The sequence below is a fragment of the Pinus tabuliformis genome, chromosome 7 (genome assembly GCF_031772625.1).
Source record: "Pinus tabuliformis cultivar Carrire ecotype Pingquan chromosome 7, CPIR1, whole genome shotgun sequence".
NCBI lineage: Eukaryota > Viridiplantae > Streptophyta > Pinopsida > Pinales > Pinaceae > Pinus > Pinus tabuliformis.
This window is the reverse complement of record NC_142293.1, coordinates 1,538,579,655-1,538,599,153: the sequence shown is the minus strand read 5'-3', so window position 1 is coordinate 1,538,599,153 and position 19,499 is coordinate 1,538,579,655.

The window sequence follows — 19,499 nt, the reverse complement described above, 5'->3', positions numbered from 1 at the left end:
ATTAAAAATATAATTGTATCTAAATTTAAAGAGGATTTGTGGTGCAATGAAGAGTTAGACATTAAAAGGAAGCCAAGATATTACGAGGGAGTAACCAGGATTCTAAAAGATCAAAAATATCTTTTAGTTCTAACTAGTATAAAAAAGAAATCAACATTACTAAAACAAGAACCAGCTCCCATGAACTACATAACTACAATGGTCATTGGGAAAATTCCTAAAACCATGGGATGTAAAAATTTGTCATCTTTGTGATCGTTGAAGATGAAAATCAATTTCTCAAATTAAAACTCATTTACCTTTCTAACCTCCCAAATCTACAAAACTATGATAATCTTGGAATGCTTCTCTTACAACTTTTAAAGCATAAAAACAAGATTTCAATGAATTTAAATAAACTTTCCCTTTTAAAAACAAAATTTTTAAAAAATTTAAATAATCTTTACCTTTTAAAAATGAGATAAACTAATTTTGATCTCAATGAACATGAATTATCATTATTATAATCACATTAACATAAACATTATTATTTGGTATTAATATAGATACCATTATTTCAATGATTAAAATCTATTCTTTATATTCAAAGTATTTCTTCTTTATAAAAAAAAGTGATAATAATAGATAAGATTTAAATAATAAGTTTGATGTTTATGTTGAATTTTGTCGATTTTTTTATAAATTATATATAAAAAAAATTTATAGCATTATATCATATCCATATGTAAATAATTATTTTTTATAAAAAATAAAAAATTTAATTATTATAACATTTTAAGTAACTTATTATCTTTAATTCATAAATATGTATTTTAAAATATTTCAAACAATTGTAAAAATAATTAATTATTAAATATAAATTATATTTTATAACATATTATTTTTTATTAAATTAATAATTAATAATAAATTTTATATAAATTATTTTAAATTATTTAAAAAGATTATAATATAAATAAAATATTCGGAATGAGCATAGTAATTGAGATAAATATTAAAAAAAAAGGTCCTTTATAGGTTTAACGTTACTCATTTTAAACACTTATCATAAATAAAATAAAAGTTTAACAAATATGATACAAACAAAAACCAAATTCCAATTGAATTAACAGGTATGATTGGAATGTAATATTTAATGCTATTGCATTCAATGTAATATAATGTTCATATCGAAAAGCCTGTCCGTATGATGTTGTGAGCGTTTTGGTTGATCTCATCGCACGAATGCAGTGATGTGTAGATGCCGTAACCACATTTATTGTGGCCGATTACCATCGCATGAAATGGCTATGGTCATACATAAAAGGGAGTACTATAAGGCATTACAATCCCAATAGCATAGGATTTATGGCTTGCCACATTCGTGAGGCAACAGTTAAGTAATCCTAACAACGAGCTTCTAGAATCTACGCCAAACTGCCTACAATAATTATTATAATAATTATCGATCATTAACTGTGTCAGTTGTTTCATTAAAACTTAAGTCATATAGCTTAATGTCATAAATGCTCTTTTCACTCGTGTTAAAAACCGCCTGACGGAAGCTTTTATGGATCAGCTAAAAGCAAAAGCTTCAAACAGTCCAGGTAAGAAATCTCTCTTTGTTGATGCATCATATGAAAAGAATACAAAATCATTCCAAAGGCATCAGCAGAAGCCTGAAAGAGTAAGATCTCTTACTCTAGGAGAAGTTAGCAGAGAGATTCATAATCTCAAAACCGAAATTTCTGCACTAAAAGCTCAAGTTGCAGAAATTCAGAAAGGAAAACAGATGGCAAAAGAAGACGATGATAATCAGCCATGGCATACTGCTTCTCATAGCAGTAATCAAGAAGTACAAATTGCTGAAGGTATGAAGGATCCAAATTTTGGATTCAGAGACATGAGATTGTTAACCATCTCGTACCAACAGCACCATGTTCTAATAAATATCTGCATAAAAGGGCAAATGTTTGAAATGATTGCTCTTATTGATTCTGGAGCAGATATTAACATTTTGAATATGAAAAATATTCCAGCAAAATATTGGGTGACTGCAGAAAGAGAAGTGGTAGGATTGGGTAACAAAAAGCTTAGATACGAAGTACCCAAAGCATCTGTTTGTTTTGAAAGCTTAGATACGAAGTACCCAAAGCATCTGTTTGTTTTGAAAGCTTAGATACGAAGTACCCAAAGCATCTGTTTGTTTTGAAAGCTTCTGCTGATGCCTTTGGAATGATTTTCTATTCTTTTCATATGATGCATCAACAAAGAGAGATTTCTTACCTGGATTGTTTGAAGCTTTTGCTTTTAGCTGATCCATAAAAGCTTCTGTCAGGCGGTTTTTCATTTCTCCATCCTCCATGGCACGGATTTGTGACAGGATTTTTAGCTCTTCTTCTTCTGTTGCGGCCATAAGGACTTTTTCCTTATGGGGCTTAGGCTGTTCCCTGTGTTCTTCACTTGAGTCACTGAAATATTCAGAGTCAGAATTATATTGGACATGACATGCACATTCTTCAGAATCAGAACACAAACAATCTGAAGAAATAGAATCTGAATATTGCCCCATCTGAGCATGGAGTTCTTCTTCAGATGAAGAACTAAATGAATCATAAGAAGATTCATTTATTTGGTGCTGCTGAGCAATTTCTCTGATTGTGACATTCGGGCAGTGTTCTGTGCTGTGAGCATGAGAACCGCATTTCATACACACAATTGGTCTTCTTCCTTCTTGCTTTACTTGTTTGTTTCTTTGGGCAAAGACTTGGGACTTCTTTCCCCTGTTTAGTTTTGATTCTTCACCCTCTGGACATCGGGAGGAAGTATGTCCAGTTTTCCCACATAGCCAACAAGTAATTTTATTCCATCTGTCTTGTTTATGAGTATGCAGATGGATATCAGAAGGATTGTAATAATGAGTTTTGGGAACATATTTATAATACCCTCTTTTTGTTCCAGAGGCTTGACCATGCCTCGACTTTGAATGTCTGCCTTTGGGCTTTGGATAATTTCTTCGGTTTTTGTAGAAAGTTTCTTTAAACTCTCTTTTGGATTTTTTCTTAGCCTTCCTTTTCTTTATCAAAGGATCATCCAATGTTAATCCATATTTGCTGCATATGGATTTTCTGTCAGGCAGTCTAGAAAGCTTTTCCAGAGACTTATTTACCTTTGAGCTAGTGCATAGACTGACCAATGTCCTTGTAATGAGAGAATAAATCTCTCCCCATGTGTATGACTCAAAAGGTAATTGAAAGACTTCCTGCATTCTGATATAATCAACAAATTTAGATGGCAGAGCTGCAAGATATACCTGTTTCCATAACAGGTTCTTTTACTCCTTGACTTCATATATTCTCTGCATCCAATCTCTATGGAAGTCATCATATTGAGACATTTTGTGGCACTTTAAATTCATCAGAATGACTTCATTTTTATCAGTGATTTCTGTTTCACTGCCGCACCAATGTTCCAAGATCATTGATGTAAGTGCTCCTATCATGTTGCTGATAACTGTGCCATCAGGATTATGAATCACATCTCCTTTCTCATCTTTTAGCACTTCTGCTTCCATTGTTTCTATGAGTTTTGGAGATGATTCTATCTCCCACCACCTGAGGAGTGTCCCTGTAAAACACTGAATAATTGTCCTGCAAGCATCAATTTCAGATTTCCCTCGCAGACACATGAGTTTATATTCTGTGTACATGATATCAATCATTTGCCTTATTTGGCCTACACTCATGTTATCTATATTCCACTCTCTGTGGGAATCTGGAAAAAATGTGTGCGCTTCAGGAAGTTTTCCTTTGCCTTCTATGTCAGGTGCTGGATATCTGTTGAACCTGTGTTCAAGCGGTTCATATATAGGGAGGATTTGTGTATCCCGGTCTTTATGTTCCTTCCCTATGTTTGCTTCTTCATCCTTAAACAAGGATGCTATTGTGATCTTATTTGTAGCCTCAGTATCTGATGAAGACATGGCTACTTCTTTAGGAAATAATGCAGGAAACCTGTCTACAGATTTCACAGGGTCCTGAATTCTTATGCTTATTTTTACAAGAAAGGAGTTTGGAACTGGTTTCTCAATTTTAGACAGACTTATCTTTTCAACTTTGCCAGTTAAACCAGATATAATTTGTTTAGTTGTGTCTAAATGACCAACTAACTTTTCTTCTACTCCTTCTATTTTGTTCAATGACTCTCTGGCATAAGAACGAATCATGCTAGTTTCAAACTGTACATTGTTCAAACATTTATTTACATCATTTAATGATACTTGGACAATATCAATTTTTTCCCTAGATTCTATTGATTTTGCAACATTCATTTCCAAGCCTTTTACTGCAATATTTGTCCAGTTAAGCTGTTCACTAGCTTTCTGAATCCTTCCATCAATGCCCAAGGCATTGTCATCTTTTTGGACTAAAGGGATGGCTTTCATTGCGTTTGTGTTTTCTCCTATGATAAATCCTTTGTAAGGAGGAAAGGTCGTAGCGGTTTCAATTTTTGATCCATCAAGTGCAGTCTAAGCATGCTTGCTTGCCGAGGTGCTGGTTGAACCAGTAAAGACATTCAAGGGAGCAATATTATCTTTCCATGAATAAAAAGATATCCAAGTGTTATTCATCTCCATATAATGCTTCCAATCGTCAGCAAATTGTTTCTTCTCTGCAGGAGTATAGTTCTGATCGAACTCATCTGCTTGAGGATTAGTGTTCAGATCACAATTTAGCATGGCTTTCATCCATTGGGCACTAATCTCGGATTTCAAGCATCCATCCATAAGTGAGAAGAATTTATGCATTTCCATTACTGCGGGCTTTTTACAGTCAAAAGGAACAGGGCGAAATCTACAATCTGTAATCAGGCCATTTGCCTGCTCAAGGTATCCCAAACCATATCTGGGTTTGGTTGGTCTCATCAAACACAGCATCTCTGTCAGCCTTATATCTTCTCCTTCGAGAGTGGTAAGTTCATGCATCATGAGCACATGATCTAGATCCGATTCATGTGGGGAAGGAATATTTGTGCATTTGGGATTTGGGCATGAATTTACAGATGTAGTAGGAGGAGTGATTCCAGTTCTGGGGTTATGATTTGAATGGAGGTTAGACTCAACTAAAGTAAGTAGATTAACAAATTCTTGACAATCTGGGCATTTGACTTCTAAAGAAGAATAATTTCCAAGCTGGACTAATTCATACAAAGAATTATGTTTACAAAAAGATGAAGAGGAACAAGCTGTATCTACAGTAGAAGGATCTCTGTAATACTTGTATTGCTTACAGGCTAACTCTATTCTTCTCTGGTAAATAGTAGATCTTCTGGGGAATGAAATAACTGCAGAAGATAGATTTTATGTAATATCAGCGGAGGTGATAGCCTTAGGAATGAGAGGCTTAGGATTATTTACAACCCAGTGTTCTGGAAATGTCAAGTCTTCCCATCGAACGGTCTGATGCTCAATTTTCTGATTATTTGCATCAGTGAGGACAACTATACTTGATTTTGAGTCTCTGTTGGGTGTATGGCGGATGGCTGGCCAAAGGGTATTGGTGTGACGGAAACAACCCTTGGTCTAGATGGCTATATTATTTCTCTTTTTCTTCATATCAAAACCAGTTGTTTGAATATGCAATTGTAGAATCTGATCTATCGTTTCGTCAAAGGTATACACAGAGAAATTGGGGTAACAGTCAAAGTAGACTGGGCCATCGGATAATGGAGCAAGAATCCTGCCTATTAGGGAATCTGTGTATTTATTGTGTGTCATATCTCTTACAGTAGCAAGCACAAAAGTATTTAAGCCTTTATGGGTTAAGGCATTGATCCCTACTCGGATACATCCTAAATGCAAATAATTTGTCTTTAGTCTCTTTGCCTCTGCCTGTAGTTCTTTGGGTTTTAACAGAGATATAGTTTGTATATTATCTGAATTCTCCTGGATCTGGCTTACAGACTCTTTAATGCTTATTCTAGTGGCTGCAATCAAATGAAAAGCAGAAAGGTCACTATACACTTCTGAGGGAGCTATCTGGGGCAGTTCCCATCGGGCTGATGGCTGGGATTCTTCATAAGAAAGTTCAGCAGAATTTAAAACTCTACTGGAGCTACTAGCAAACATTTCCCTTAATGGGTTTTCCTCAGCTTGTGAATCTCTCTCTTCAAGTTCTCGGAAGGAAACAAACTTTCTGAAAGATTCCATTCTTAAATGAGTATTTTAGTTTTTGAATACCAACCTCAAGAACCAGACGTTACTGGCTCTGATACCAATTTTAAGCAGGGGCTCCTGTCACGAGCTTGCTGCATCTCTTCGTATGACTTTGACAACCGACTCCTGGTGAACCAATGGTGAACCTACTCAGAACTTTCACGCTCTTATGGCCTCAACAACGGCTTCCTTGCCTAACAACGGCCTTGGCGTCCCTTTGTTCCTTTGGCGAACTTCCTGTGGTAGGATAGGTATGGCGAGAGAAAATCATATACGAGTAGACAAGATTGTCCTATATATGGTACGTCGCCACGTGTGGTGTGCCACATGCATTATATACATAAAACAAATTATCCATTCATATATTTGTGCAATTTTGGATCATTGTGCAATCACAAGTTACGAAGCATGGAGAAATAAGATGTTAAAAATCACAACCAATAGCGTTACACATAAATGTTGGTAATTTTTTTTAAGAACTATACAAAAATAATTGGTAATGTTTTACTTTATTAAATTGGAAATTATTTAAATAGTTTGACCAAATTATTAGTGGTCAGCGAACAAACTCGTTGCATTATACCCGCGGCGACAGGCATAATAAGTGTATAGATTAATATTTGATTTCTTAAAATAAGTAAATATACAATTATTTGAAGTTTTTAAATCAAAAATTTTATTTAGTTTATCCAAAGAGGATAAAGTTTACTTATTTAAATAAATGGATAAAGTTTACTTATTTAAATTATAATTAGCATAGATTAATATTTGATTTCTTAAAATAAGTAAATATATTATTTAGTTATTTTAAATCAGAAATTTTATTTATTTCATCCCAAATGAATAGAGTTTACTTATTTAAATTATACTTCATTAAAATTAATAATAGTTGTTAAAGATTATTCGGGGAGGTTGGAGTGGGAGGGGTAATAATCAACCTTGAAGAAAATACATAAGTAAAATATGCATGGGGACTTGGTGTTACAACCAACAATCAGGCTAAGGCTCTTGCACTTTGGCAAGGAGTGAAAATATGCTTGGATAAAGGTTTCAAAACTTTGAATATAGTGGGTGATTCCAAGCTAATCATCCAAAAATGTATTAAGCTTCTCAAGAATGCCACTCACCTAGAAGAAGAAACTTCCTCAATCATGGTAAGGATCACATACATGTTAAAAAAAATGAGAAAGTTCACTTATTCCACGTGTTGCGCGCCAACAACCATTTGGTGGACAGTCAGGCTAACGCGGGGGTTATATTAGGAATCGATCGAATTTGCATAAACCATCATATTACATCATGTCCCATCCCATGATCGAAGGCTTCTGGACAATGTTGTATACTGGGGGTACGAGTCGTTAGAGCATTAAGGAAGCAATTGAGGAGGCCATCTCTCCAAGGCGTCTTAGTGCGATGATAGTTAAGAAGGATAGTCCCCCAAGGTACCTTTGTTGTATCTTGGATACAGTGTCAGTAGGTGGTGAGTTAATTCATAGTTGTGGTACTGTCGGATGACAAATCATGTATGTGTAGAGGGGGGTGGTGAGGCATCATTTTCTCACCAGAATTTGCAATGTAATTGATTCTCTTGGGGATGAAGGAACCATCGCTGCTTGATTTTGGTTTTAGACGATGGAAAACATGGAAGGAATAGGAATTGACAAGACTTTGTGCTATTTCGCTTTATGAAAGACAGGCTCGGGAGCAATGTCAGGATGGATCAGGTCATTATATACCTTAGCTAGCTCCAGTCAGTTAACCACAAGATCTTCATCATGCAAAAGCATCTTGCTGCAAAAATGTCATCTGTGAGAAATGGTAGCGGGGGAGGATCTGGTCCTAGAAGCTCAAGGTCTGGCCATGGCATGGGGCATGTAAGAGTTGAGAGCTTGGTGGAGGGCTATTGCAAGCAAGTGGTTAAGGAAATTGTCAAAGAATTGAATGAAAACATGGCAGTCATTCATGCCCAATTATCTAGGCTGGGTAAAAACTGGGAAATAATGCAGAAAACCATGGAAGGCCTGCGCATGTATGTTATGAGTGTCCAATAGAAGGTTGATAATATTGAAATCAAGGTGGAGACAACCACGGTTGGAGTTTTAAAGGAAGTGTTCAGGGTTGGAAATTCATCGACCATCAATGTTGATAATGTTGAGGAGGCTGCTGCGAGGGCTCTGGAAGAAGACGAGGATGTTTTTGTTGTTGCTGCGAGGGTTCAGGAAGAAGAAGAGATTGAAACGGAGGAACCGAACAAGTTTGTGGGAAAGCCTACAGGTGATGATGTCGAGACTGGCAGTAGCTGATTGTGTTTGTTTTAATCACCATTTATGCAATATCGTTGTATAGAATATGCAGGAGTTTTTTGGATATTATATAGCTATAGTTTTCCCAATGGAATATATGTAAATAATAGTGGTAAAAGAAGGTCCATACTCAATGTAAGGAGAGGGAAGATGTAGATAGAACAAGTCTGAATTTTATAAGGGACTGGCCCATTTCCAGTGATTATAATGAAATGATATATGTTCCTTTAAAAAAAAATAGTTGTTAAAGATTATTAAATTTAACAAGATTAAAGATTTTAATTAGGATTTGATAAAGAACATTTCAACTTTTACTTATTTAAATTATATTTCATTAAATTTGATAACAGTTGCTAAATGTTATTTTTTTTTAAAGGAACACATATTTATTGCATTAGAAAAACCTGGCTTGAAGGCCAAAACCTTTTACAAAATATTCCAAAAATTATGTTGCATCTATCCCCATACACCATTTCAGTCTTTCAAAATTAACTCCAAAATTACATATAGCATATTGAAATAGGTTCCTCCCATATATTCTCCAAAAAACTCCTAGAAAGACTACATATCTGCATAACATAACCAAGAACTAAAAGAGTATATAACTACAATTCCTACAGACCATGATCGACATGGTCTTCCTCTGCTTCTACATCGAGTTGAATTGGAATGAGTCCTTGTTCATCAATGCCTTCACCTTCTTTCTCATCCAATTGGCCCTCCTGATCATTTTGCTCCTATTGGTCTGGATTCACTTACATGTGTTCATCAGCACTAAGATTTTCTTCATTCTAAATCATGCTTTTCCCTCGAAATTTGAGCACCTCATTTGCAAATTGTAGCCAATCCATCTTGAGATCCAACAAACCTAGACATTGCGTGAGCGCTTCAAAGTAGGCCCTGGATTCTGCCAGAAGCATTTTAGTATGTTGGAATATCAAGGAGATTACAAACTCTAGAGAGTTGACCACCCTTGCGAGCAAGGTCCCGAACTCCTCCTCTGCAACTCTTATATTATGCTCCATGAATTGGATATTGTGTTGGATAGAACTGATAATTTGATAGGTTGCATCCCTTGAAACACTTTCACAACCTCCATACACTCCCTGAGATTCCTTATATATGTTCTATCCTTCTCTATTCACCATATTCCTATTCCAAGCATCATTAATGTGGGTCCTGACTAACATTGTCGAGTGTGTAGACTTCGTTAGGAAAGATTGCAGTCATAGCAAGTTGCAGTGCAAATATATCCAACGAACGGACAACCATACACAAAGAATGAAACTTCCCACATTCAACCTACTCTAGGAATTAAATCAAGCAATCTTGATCTGTCCCGAGCTGAGCTCACCATGACGAATACTGCCCAAGTGTCCTCTGCAACACAATTCACCATGATGACAACATGCCTCCATAAACACATATTTAATGATAACTCGTTATAGTGCATTATGAAAACAAAGGAAGGGAATCAACTTGATAACCAGTGCTTCCCTCTCTCTGTATCAATTTAATGCTCATATGATAACTAAATATTAAGGGATATCTTTGATAATAGTATCAACGTTGTTGAGTTTTAAAATTCCTTGTTCCAGTTGCACACCCTGATTAGCCAAGGCATTGACTTCGTTGTTGAGGTTTCTCTTATGTGAAAGAGTTCTATTTGGTCATATTTATTCATAGATAGCTTGATTCGATGTAGGATAGTGGGAAGGAGTTTCTCATTATTTCCCTAGAGTTTAATATTATGTTGGATCACTATCACAGAGTCTCCAAAACTAATAATTGACAAACACCTTTAGAAAAAGCCAATTCCAAACCCTTCCATAATGAAAAAAATTCTTCCTGGTTATTTGTTGATACTCTTATCCCCCAAGCCAATTGAATCACTCTTTCTTCATTAGGGCGAATGAAAACCCCTCCCGCTCCAGCCTCCCTAGGGTTTCCTTTTGAGGCATCATCAAAGAATAATGCATGATGTCCTAAATTTATTTTCCATTTTCTGAATTCCTTTGCATCCATTTTGATTAAAAAAAATTGCAATCAATCCTTTAGGTCTGAAGCTACTAGCATGATGAGAGTACTAATCTAATCTCAACCATTCCTTTTCCGAAGTGGAGAACTCCTCCAATTATTTTTTGTTAAAACATTTCTCTGCAATTGTCCTATAGAGCAGAGATAACACTTTTGAAGAAGCGACTGAAGCACTTGGCGCTCTTCCTTGAATATCACATGATTGCAAGATATCCAAATAGACCAGCATAAGAATTTGGGGAGAGCCATCCAACTTCTTGAAATGACCAATTTGGAATTTCTTTGCCATGGAGATTTTTTACGCCAAGAAATAAACATTGCCTCCCAATAATTTGGAATTCTTTGTAAATCCAGTCAAGATCTAAAGCAAGACGGTAAACCTTTAGAGCAAAGGAACAATTCCAAAATAGATAGGGAATATCTTCCTTCACGTTTGACATAAGACATAGTGGGACGAACCATATATGTTTCGTTTCTTTAAATTTTTCCTTAGTTAACACCTTCCCATGCATCATTTCCAAACAAAAAAGATTGACTTTTGGAATCCCATCAGTGTTCCAGATCCTCCCCCAAATAGGATCGCACTACCCTAGGGTAGATTTTGAACAAGAAAATTATAACCATATTTTAATGTATAATTGCCTAACTTATGCCTTTCCATATCCTTCGTTCTAGTCTTGTAGTAACTACAGGAGTGTATCCTTTTAACACTTTAATCATTAAATCCTAAGATTGCTAGAGGTTAGTGGGGATGTTGTCATTATTCTATTTGATCCACCTTCCTTGGTTATCTCATTGAGATATATCCATGAGTTTTCGTATCCCCTTATCCTCCATCCATCTCACCAATTCTTTTATATCATCATTATCTTTTATGAGATCTACAAGAGGGAGGCCATCCTTCTAGAGAGGAATTCTTGCTCCATTCTCAGTTTTCCATCCTAGATGATCATATATAAGAGAAGCCACCGCTTGATAAAGTCTCCATATTTTCAATCCTTATTCTTGCCACACTTCCTGGTCAGGAATCAAAATTCTATTTTTGTTAAAATACTTCCTCAAAAAAGCATGCTTCCACCATTCTTTAGATTTCGAGAGAAGCATCCAGACAATTTTTTCTCCTAATGCAATGTTCATTAATGTTAGATCTTTGATTGCAAGACCTCCAACTGCTTTAGGTAATAGAACCATTTTCCAATTTATAAGATGAAAACAATGATCATTTTTCTTATCGCCTTGCCAAAAAATTTCCTCATTTTCCTACTAAGTTGATGAAGAATAGATTTTGAAGCTAATAGGCCAAATCCCAAATAAGCTAGGAGAGAGGACAAGACCGACTTAATTAATACCACTTTACTTTCTACGGATAACCATTGCGCGCCCCAAGATTGAATGCAATTCTTCATTTTTTGAATGACCTCTTCCCAATCTTGAACATTGGTTGCCCCTAAAGAAATAGGAATACCAAGATATTTGAAGGCTTTCCATTCTGAGTTTGCAGGGAAATAAAATATTCTAGCAATCTTGAAAAATGTCGTCTCATTGCAATTCCAACCATAGATTTGACATTTCCTTTTATTGACTAATCTACAAGATATTAGAAAGTAACTATCCAAAATTTTCTTAAATCGACTTGAAATTACCTTAGAAGTTGTAACCCACCTCCTCCCACATTTACCCACTTTCACCGGTTTGCTCAGGGTAAACACGAGCTGAGGGTCATTATGATAAGAATCAACCTCCTATATGACCTTAAGGAAATGGAGTTGCCAACTTAAGACTTTACTGACCTCCCTCAGGTGTCATAGGACCTCCGGGAGCAACCCAACCCCTTCAGGTGTCCAACCCCTGAGTTAACTCTCTCTTTCATTGACCTAGAGCCTTAGTCGCTCCCTTTCTAAGGCCTCAAAGTGTCTGTAACTCTCCATTCGCTCCCATAGGCTTGCTTCCAAGCAATTGTGGACCTTTTTGGTCAGTTCTATGCTAGCGACCCCAAATTCTGAGCCACTTTTTCAGGGCTAAGACTCATGCCCTTACCCATAGCTCAGTGAAACTCCCAGAAATGATAAATCACATATAAACAAGGCTTCCAAACAAAGACTTGAACCAGGACTTGACCTGACCTCTCCCAACTAGGACTGACATTTTGTCAAACACGTGGTGAACGTGTAACCTACAGGTCATGAATGCATATATGAACATAAGGATTTGAAAACTTATCTGAGGTTTAGCAAGAAGGATTAATGCCTTCTCACAATAGTTGTCATAACCCCAATTAGGCCATGCATTCATTAACCAGGAATTCATTGAATGAAATTTGATAAGAGCCATACTTAGATAAAAGTATAACTAGATAGATAACAATGATAAAACAACCATTAAAACCACATAACAACAAGCACATTTACTTATCAAAGAAAAGAGAAACTTAGCTCTTATTAACCATATACAAAAGCAACCAAGTCAGGGAATTACACATACCACCCGACCATACATTGGGTTGAACCAAATCTTTCTTTCAGCCAATCACCCCCGTGCCATATTCCAAGCATGAATGTGGGATCTCATGGGATAAACCAATCCACAAACAAACAAGGCAATCCAGAGGTTAAATCGCCTCCACTCTCACCATACCGCGATCTCACCTAAACCGGTCCCAAGATCACAAAACCAAACCGAGATTGGATGCCTTAGAATTCCTTCACCATCCCTTGAGGAATTTTCCTGTCTCCACCAACTTGTTGAGGGCTTCTAGGAGAAAACCATATCCGCTCACAACCCTTGGGATTTTCTTGAGACCACCTCACTCGGATCCAAATCCTTCTGACAATCCAAAGCTCAACCGAGAAAGAATCCCATCATACCATGGCTATTCGGAAAATGGAAAGGCAAGGCTGAAAACCACCATCAAAACCTGACAAAATCTGAGCGACCAACAACAATGAAACCAAATACACACATACACATACCATGAATGCCAAAACCAACTAGGAAAATGATACATGCAACCTGTTACCTGCAAGTATTCCTATTGAAGTTGCTTGATCCAACCTTTCCTTGGTTGATCCTTGCTTTCCTTTGCTTTCCTTTTCCTTCCTTTGCTTGCTTTCTTTCCTTATCCTCTTGGTTCTCTTCTCCTCTTTGAAACCAATTCTAAAAATGAACTGACCAAAGGCTACAAACTGATGCTCTGATGTATTTTATTATTGATGCCTATAATTTCTTTATTTTCCTTAATTTTCCTTCAATTTCCTCCTCACATGAAAGTTGTGACCTTTCACTTCCCATTTCTCCTATTTTCCTTTATTTCTATAAATAAAATGCCAATAATAACTTTTTGCCTTTTCAAATCTTTTGTCATTTCCTTTGTCAATTTTCCCTTAGCCATAATACACAACGAGTGATGCTCACTAGAATATTTTGCCCAACATTCACCTTGGAATAAGTGTCCCTTGACCTTGGTATTATTTTACCTTTATTAACTTTATTACATGAAATTTTAACTCAGGGTTGTTATAGAAGCCCCTCCCAACAGTAGAGTATCGTCAACAAATTGCGAGTGATCTACTTCCTTGGCATTGCGAGCTATACTTAATCCCATTAGCCTTCCTTCTTGCCTGGCTTGTTCCAAAAGTTGACTTAAGATTTTAGCCATGATAATATATAGAAGAGGAGACAAAGGGCACCCCTAACAAATTCTTCTTGATGCTTTGAAGAAGAGAGAGGGATGACTATTCATCAAAGGATCTATTCAGGGAGAGAAAATACATGCCTTAATCTAGCTGATAAAATCTTTGTAGAAGCCCATTTTTTCTAACATTAAGAAGAGAAAGAAGTACCTTACATGATTGAAGGCATTCTCCATGTCTAATTTTATCACCATTCCTCTTTCCCCTGCCTCCTTACTAGAGTGGATTACCTCCTAAATTAGAATTATATTGTCAATAATTTGACGATGTTGCATGAAGCCACCTTGATTCTTAGAAATGAAATCAAGGAGTAGTTTCTTTAGTTGAGTGTTATGATTTTTATGAGGATATTATAAGAAACATTTTAAAGTGAAAATGGACGAAATCTAGAGAAATTGACAGGATTTGAATCTTTAGGGATGAGGGCTAAAAAGGAAGGATTAGTAATGCCTCCCAAATTTTCTTTTGTTATGGAATAATTTAGCATCGAAGAAAATCCTCCTTGATTAGGAACCATAAATATTTGTAAAAACTTATGGTGAATCTATTTGGGCTAGGGGCCTTATCAGGATCCAGTCTCCAAATAGCTTCTAGCATTTTGTCTTCACTTATTTCTCTGACTAGATCTCTATTGGAAGACTCAATTACTACTATGGGAACACATTGAAGGAAACATTGCGCTAGATTCAACTCAACCTCTTGTTCCTCTTGATATAGAGCAAAAAAGTGTTGAAATGCTTCTTGCTTGATCTCATCAAATGAGGAGATTCTTGGTCGCCTTCTGGAATAATCTCCTTTACTTTGTTTTTGGGCTCTCTTGCTTTGGATTGATTATGAAAAAAGGAAGTATTTTAATCACCATCTTAAAGCCATAAGCTTCGAGACTTGAGACGTCAAGTCTCTTCCTCTTGGCGACTGACTACATATGTTTTCTTGGTTAGAGATTGATCTTTCTCAAGGTGCCAAGATTCTATTGGATTTTCTTCCATCATGCTTTGATGCTAGGCTAATTGCAGAATTAGATATTTATGCTTTTATCTATGAGGCACATACTTAGTCTTGAGCTAGAGTCTTAACACGTGCTTCACAACTTTTAATTTGGATTCCCAAACATAGAATGGAGATCCAAACACTAGGGATAGCCATGCATTCTTAATAAAGTCGATTACTCCTTCTTCAGATTACCAGACTGGATTATATCTAAAGGGAATAAAACCTAAGTTTTCAATTTGTTTAACAGATAAAGAGATCAGTCGATGATCCGACTCACCTTATGCCAAATTTATGAAGAACAATCCAAGTCATTCAACATCCAACTACTATGCATGAGGAACCTGTCAAGATGAGCTGCAATAAAGATTTCCCCATTTCTTCTATTTGCCCATGTAAATTTCCCAATTTTGGGGGTGATATCCACTAGATCCCATGTTGAAATATGTAACTAGGTTCGGTCTTCATAATGAGATATGTAATCATGATTTTATGTATTTGATGTAAAGAAGAAAAATAAATTTATTATTGTCATTATTAATGCATGGGTTTCATGCTCAAAGCTATTTTATTTAGGTCAAGCACCCATTGAGCGCTTCTAGGGCTTGCCATTAATTCAAGAAGTCAATTTAGTCATTGTCATGTATGGAATACCCTTTTGGGCATGTTGTATATTGCAAAGAAAATTTATAAGTGTCAAATAGACCATCGAAGACCTTGTCAACAAGCAAAGATCAAGTCGGCCTTCATGAGAGGACAAGTCGGCATCCAAGCAACAATTCAACCTAGAAGAACAGCGTATATAATACAAACTTCAACCTCACTTGAAGGACACACAACACACACAAGAAGTTCGAGAAAGGAAGAGAAAAAAGTGCGAAGAAGAGGAGGACTAGAAGAGGAAAAGAAAGCAATTTTTTTATTGTCTTTGGGCTACTATCCTTCAAATGTGTGAGAAAGCTAGGGCATCTATTGCAACAACTAAGGCCAAATTTCAGAGACCAAGTTAGGGCTTTAATTGGCATACTTTGCAAGCCGAGTTTCTTAAAAGAAAGGATAAACTCAAACGAAGAAGAAAAGAGGAATAAATCACCATATTCTCCACACGTGCAAGAGATAGGGTTTATGCAGAAGAAATTGCTTAGGGTGAAAGTTGCAGAAGAAACTGTTGGGGGTCGAAGTTGCAATAGAAACTGTTGGGAGTCGAAGTTGCAAATGAAACTGTTGGGGTCGAAGTTGTAGAAGAAATTGTTGGGGGTTGAATTTGTTGGAAGGAAAACTCATCAAGGAGGAAGGATTGACTCGGTTTTGGAGGGGTCTTTGTCAAGAGTCTCAGGTATTGGAATTCATCATTTGAAGTTATATAAGAAGATATGAGTTCTTCTGAGTTTTCCTCTCAAGAGTAGAGGTTTTGGCCTTGGCTGACTGTCTGCATTTTGTTTCTCCTTATCTCATTTATATTCATTGTTTGGTATTTGTTTGATGAAAGAAGAACACAAATAATAATTAAGTGAAAGAAGAAGCTAATCAAGTTAAGTAAAAATACATAACAAGCAATTATCAAAATAAGAGAAATAATCTATTTAGTTGCCCCTAGATTTATCAACATTCCAATCGTTAATAAGCTCTTCCATTCTTCCATGAAAAGGATTTCTGACAAGGAATCCACCTCATTTCTCTTCTAACTTAAGAATTGTGTTAAAATCACCACCCATAATGCAATTTGAAAATCTGCCCCTAGCCTTGATAGAATTGAGCGAATCCCATAAATTAGATTTGTCCCTATACAACACAGGCCTATAAACATTAATGATAAGAATTCGTTCTTTAGTATCTTTCCTTCCGAGGATGGTTGCAATTCAAAATTGTGACGTAATGTTATCAATTCCCTGAAAATGTTGTTCCGACCAAAACATGTTGATTCCTCTAGATGCACCTCTTGCATCTTGAACATCTCCACCATTGCCCTCCAAAACAATTGTGTCGCCTTATATACCTCTTTTTCTTCCATCTTTGTTTCTTGCAACAAGAGAATTCAAGGTTTTTCTTATTTTACTAAATCCCAAATCACCTAGGTTTTAATAGGGAGACTTAGACCCCTTATATTCCAAGAAAGAATGATCATCGAGAAGGAGGGATTTGGGAGGAGCCTCCTATTTTTTTTGGAATTTCTGGGCCTTTAGGACCTTTTGATTTAAGAATGTCTGGAAGCACCTGTTGATTTCCCATCTTCTTATTATTTTTCGCTTCTCTTTCTCGAACGACCTTCCTTTTAGGGCGACCTTGTTTCTTTTTATTACTTTTTGTCTCATGACTACTACCTTTATCAACCCAAACTAGGGTTTGTGCCATGTTCTTGGTTATGGCTCCTGTAGGGAGAGCATCACCATCGACGTGTACAAATTTGGGAGAGGAGGATTTGATTCTTGGTTGAGGAGATTGGGGAGCAGCTAGGATCGACTTTGCTGAAGGAAGAGATTGTTCTTCTATATTTTCTTCTTCTTCTTCATTAATTTCTCCTTCCTCCTGCACTTCCTCATTTGTTTCAACGTTTTGGGTGCCTTGATCTTGAGGGATGGCACCTTGATTATTATCTGAATGATTCTGTAGGGCATTAAAAGGATTGGAAGATGAAGCTCCATTGGTGTTCCACATTTTCTATTGACGGGTAATGTTAGATCTACCTTTGTTGTTCCCTTGCCTTTGAACTTGCCAATTTTCTCCCTTATCTACTGGCAGATCTGGGCCTTTGCTAGCCAAAGACTTTTTGCAATCTCTCATGAAATGACCATATTCATGGTAGTAGTGACACTTGAATGGGATTTGTTTATAATCTAGGGTTTGATAATAAGTCCATCCCCCTAGGGTTAAGTTGATCTAAGAAGGCAACCCTTTCTCCATATCTACTTCAACACATATTTTAGCACATGTAAACTGAGATCCCTTTGGTTTGACTTGATCTAGATACTTCCCAACCTCGTTCCCTATTGCTCTGAGGCAATCATCACTCCAAAAGAGAAAGAGGGAGATGGGGGAGTTTCACCCAAACTGAGATTGTTGTTGAGATATCTTCATCAGGATTGAAATCCAGAGTCCACTGATTCAAATACATACCCCTAGAACTAAAGAAATATAGACCATTATGAAAAATTACATCCCTATCCTTCTTAAATTGAAAAAGAAAAGCAAAGAATCTATCACCATAAGCGTAGAACAAAATATCTTCTTTCATCTCCGACCTCAATGATTGGTCAATCTAGGATTCCATTGAGCGAGGGGAAGGCCACATTCTGGTAAAATTGCCGACAAGGGCTCTCTGCGAAAAATCTAGGGTTGTTCTGATCGCACCATAGGGGAGTGTGGTGAAGGGAATTGCATCGGCCCTCTTCACAAATCTCGATTGAGCATTCTTGGGTTTTGGCCAATTTGCTAAGACTGCAATTAACAATTCAAAAGCTGCAACTTCATCTGCAATTGCAGAGAAAGGGGGAGGCGCAGAGGCCTATGGGGACGCCATTGCAGGATGAATCAATATATAGGGTTATTATAGAAGGCAAGTGCGATTGCAGAGCTCTGAAATCCAAATTTAAAGATTCCTGAATTTAACTGCATTAAAATGAATGATTTTAAATCAACCTTTTACTTATTTAAATCATATTTCATTAAATTTGATAATAATGGTTAAAGTTATTAAATTTAACTAAATTAAAATTAATAATTTTGCTTAGGATGTGATAAATTTAATTCAACTTTTTATAAATTTGATAAAAATATTTTTAAAATATATTGATTTATTTTAACTTTTTATTTATCAAATTTTCTCTAAAAATCTTATTTATATTTACAAAGTCCTCTCTGCAGTACTTCATCAAATTTAATACAATTTTGATTTAGCAATGTCTTTCGGATTAATCACATTATCATTTGTTGGTCGAGTTTTGTATTTTGTGGTTCATCCTCAAGACATTAGATGGATGAACCACATTAGATGGTTCAAAACATCTACCAACAAATGATAATGTGATTAATCTGAAAGACATTCACTAAATAATATAGATCACAAAAGCCTGAAATCAATGATTAATACCATTCATTAATAATTAATAAGTGTAATTAAAATAAAATTTATTAATTTTAATAATGTATTTTAATATGGTTAATTGTTTTAAAAAATTATTTTTCAAACTTCATAAATTTCATAAAATTATATTTCAAAATATAGTGGTGCAACGATGTAAATTTAATCACTGGTAAATGCTTATTGACATCAATCTATGATAAGCATCA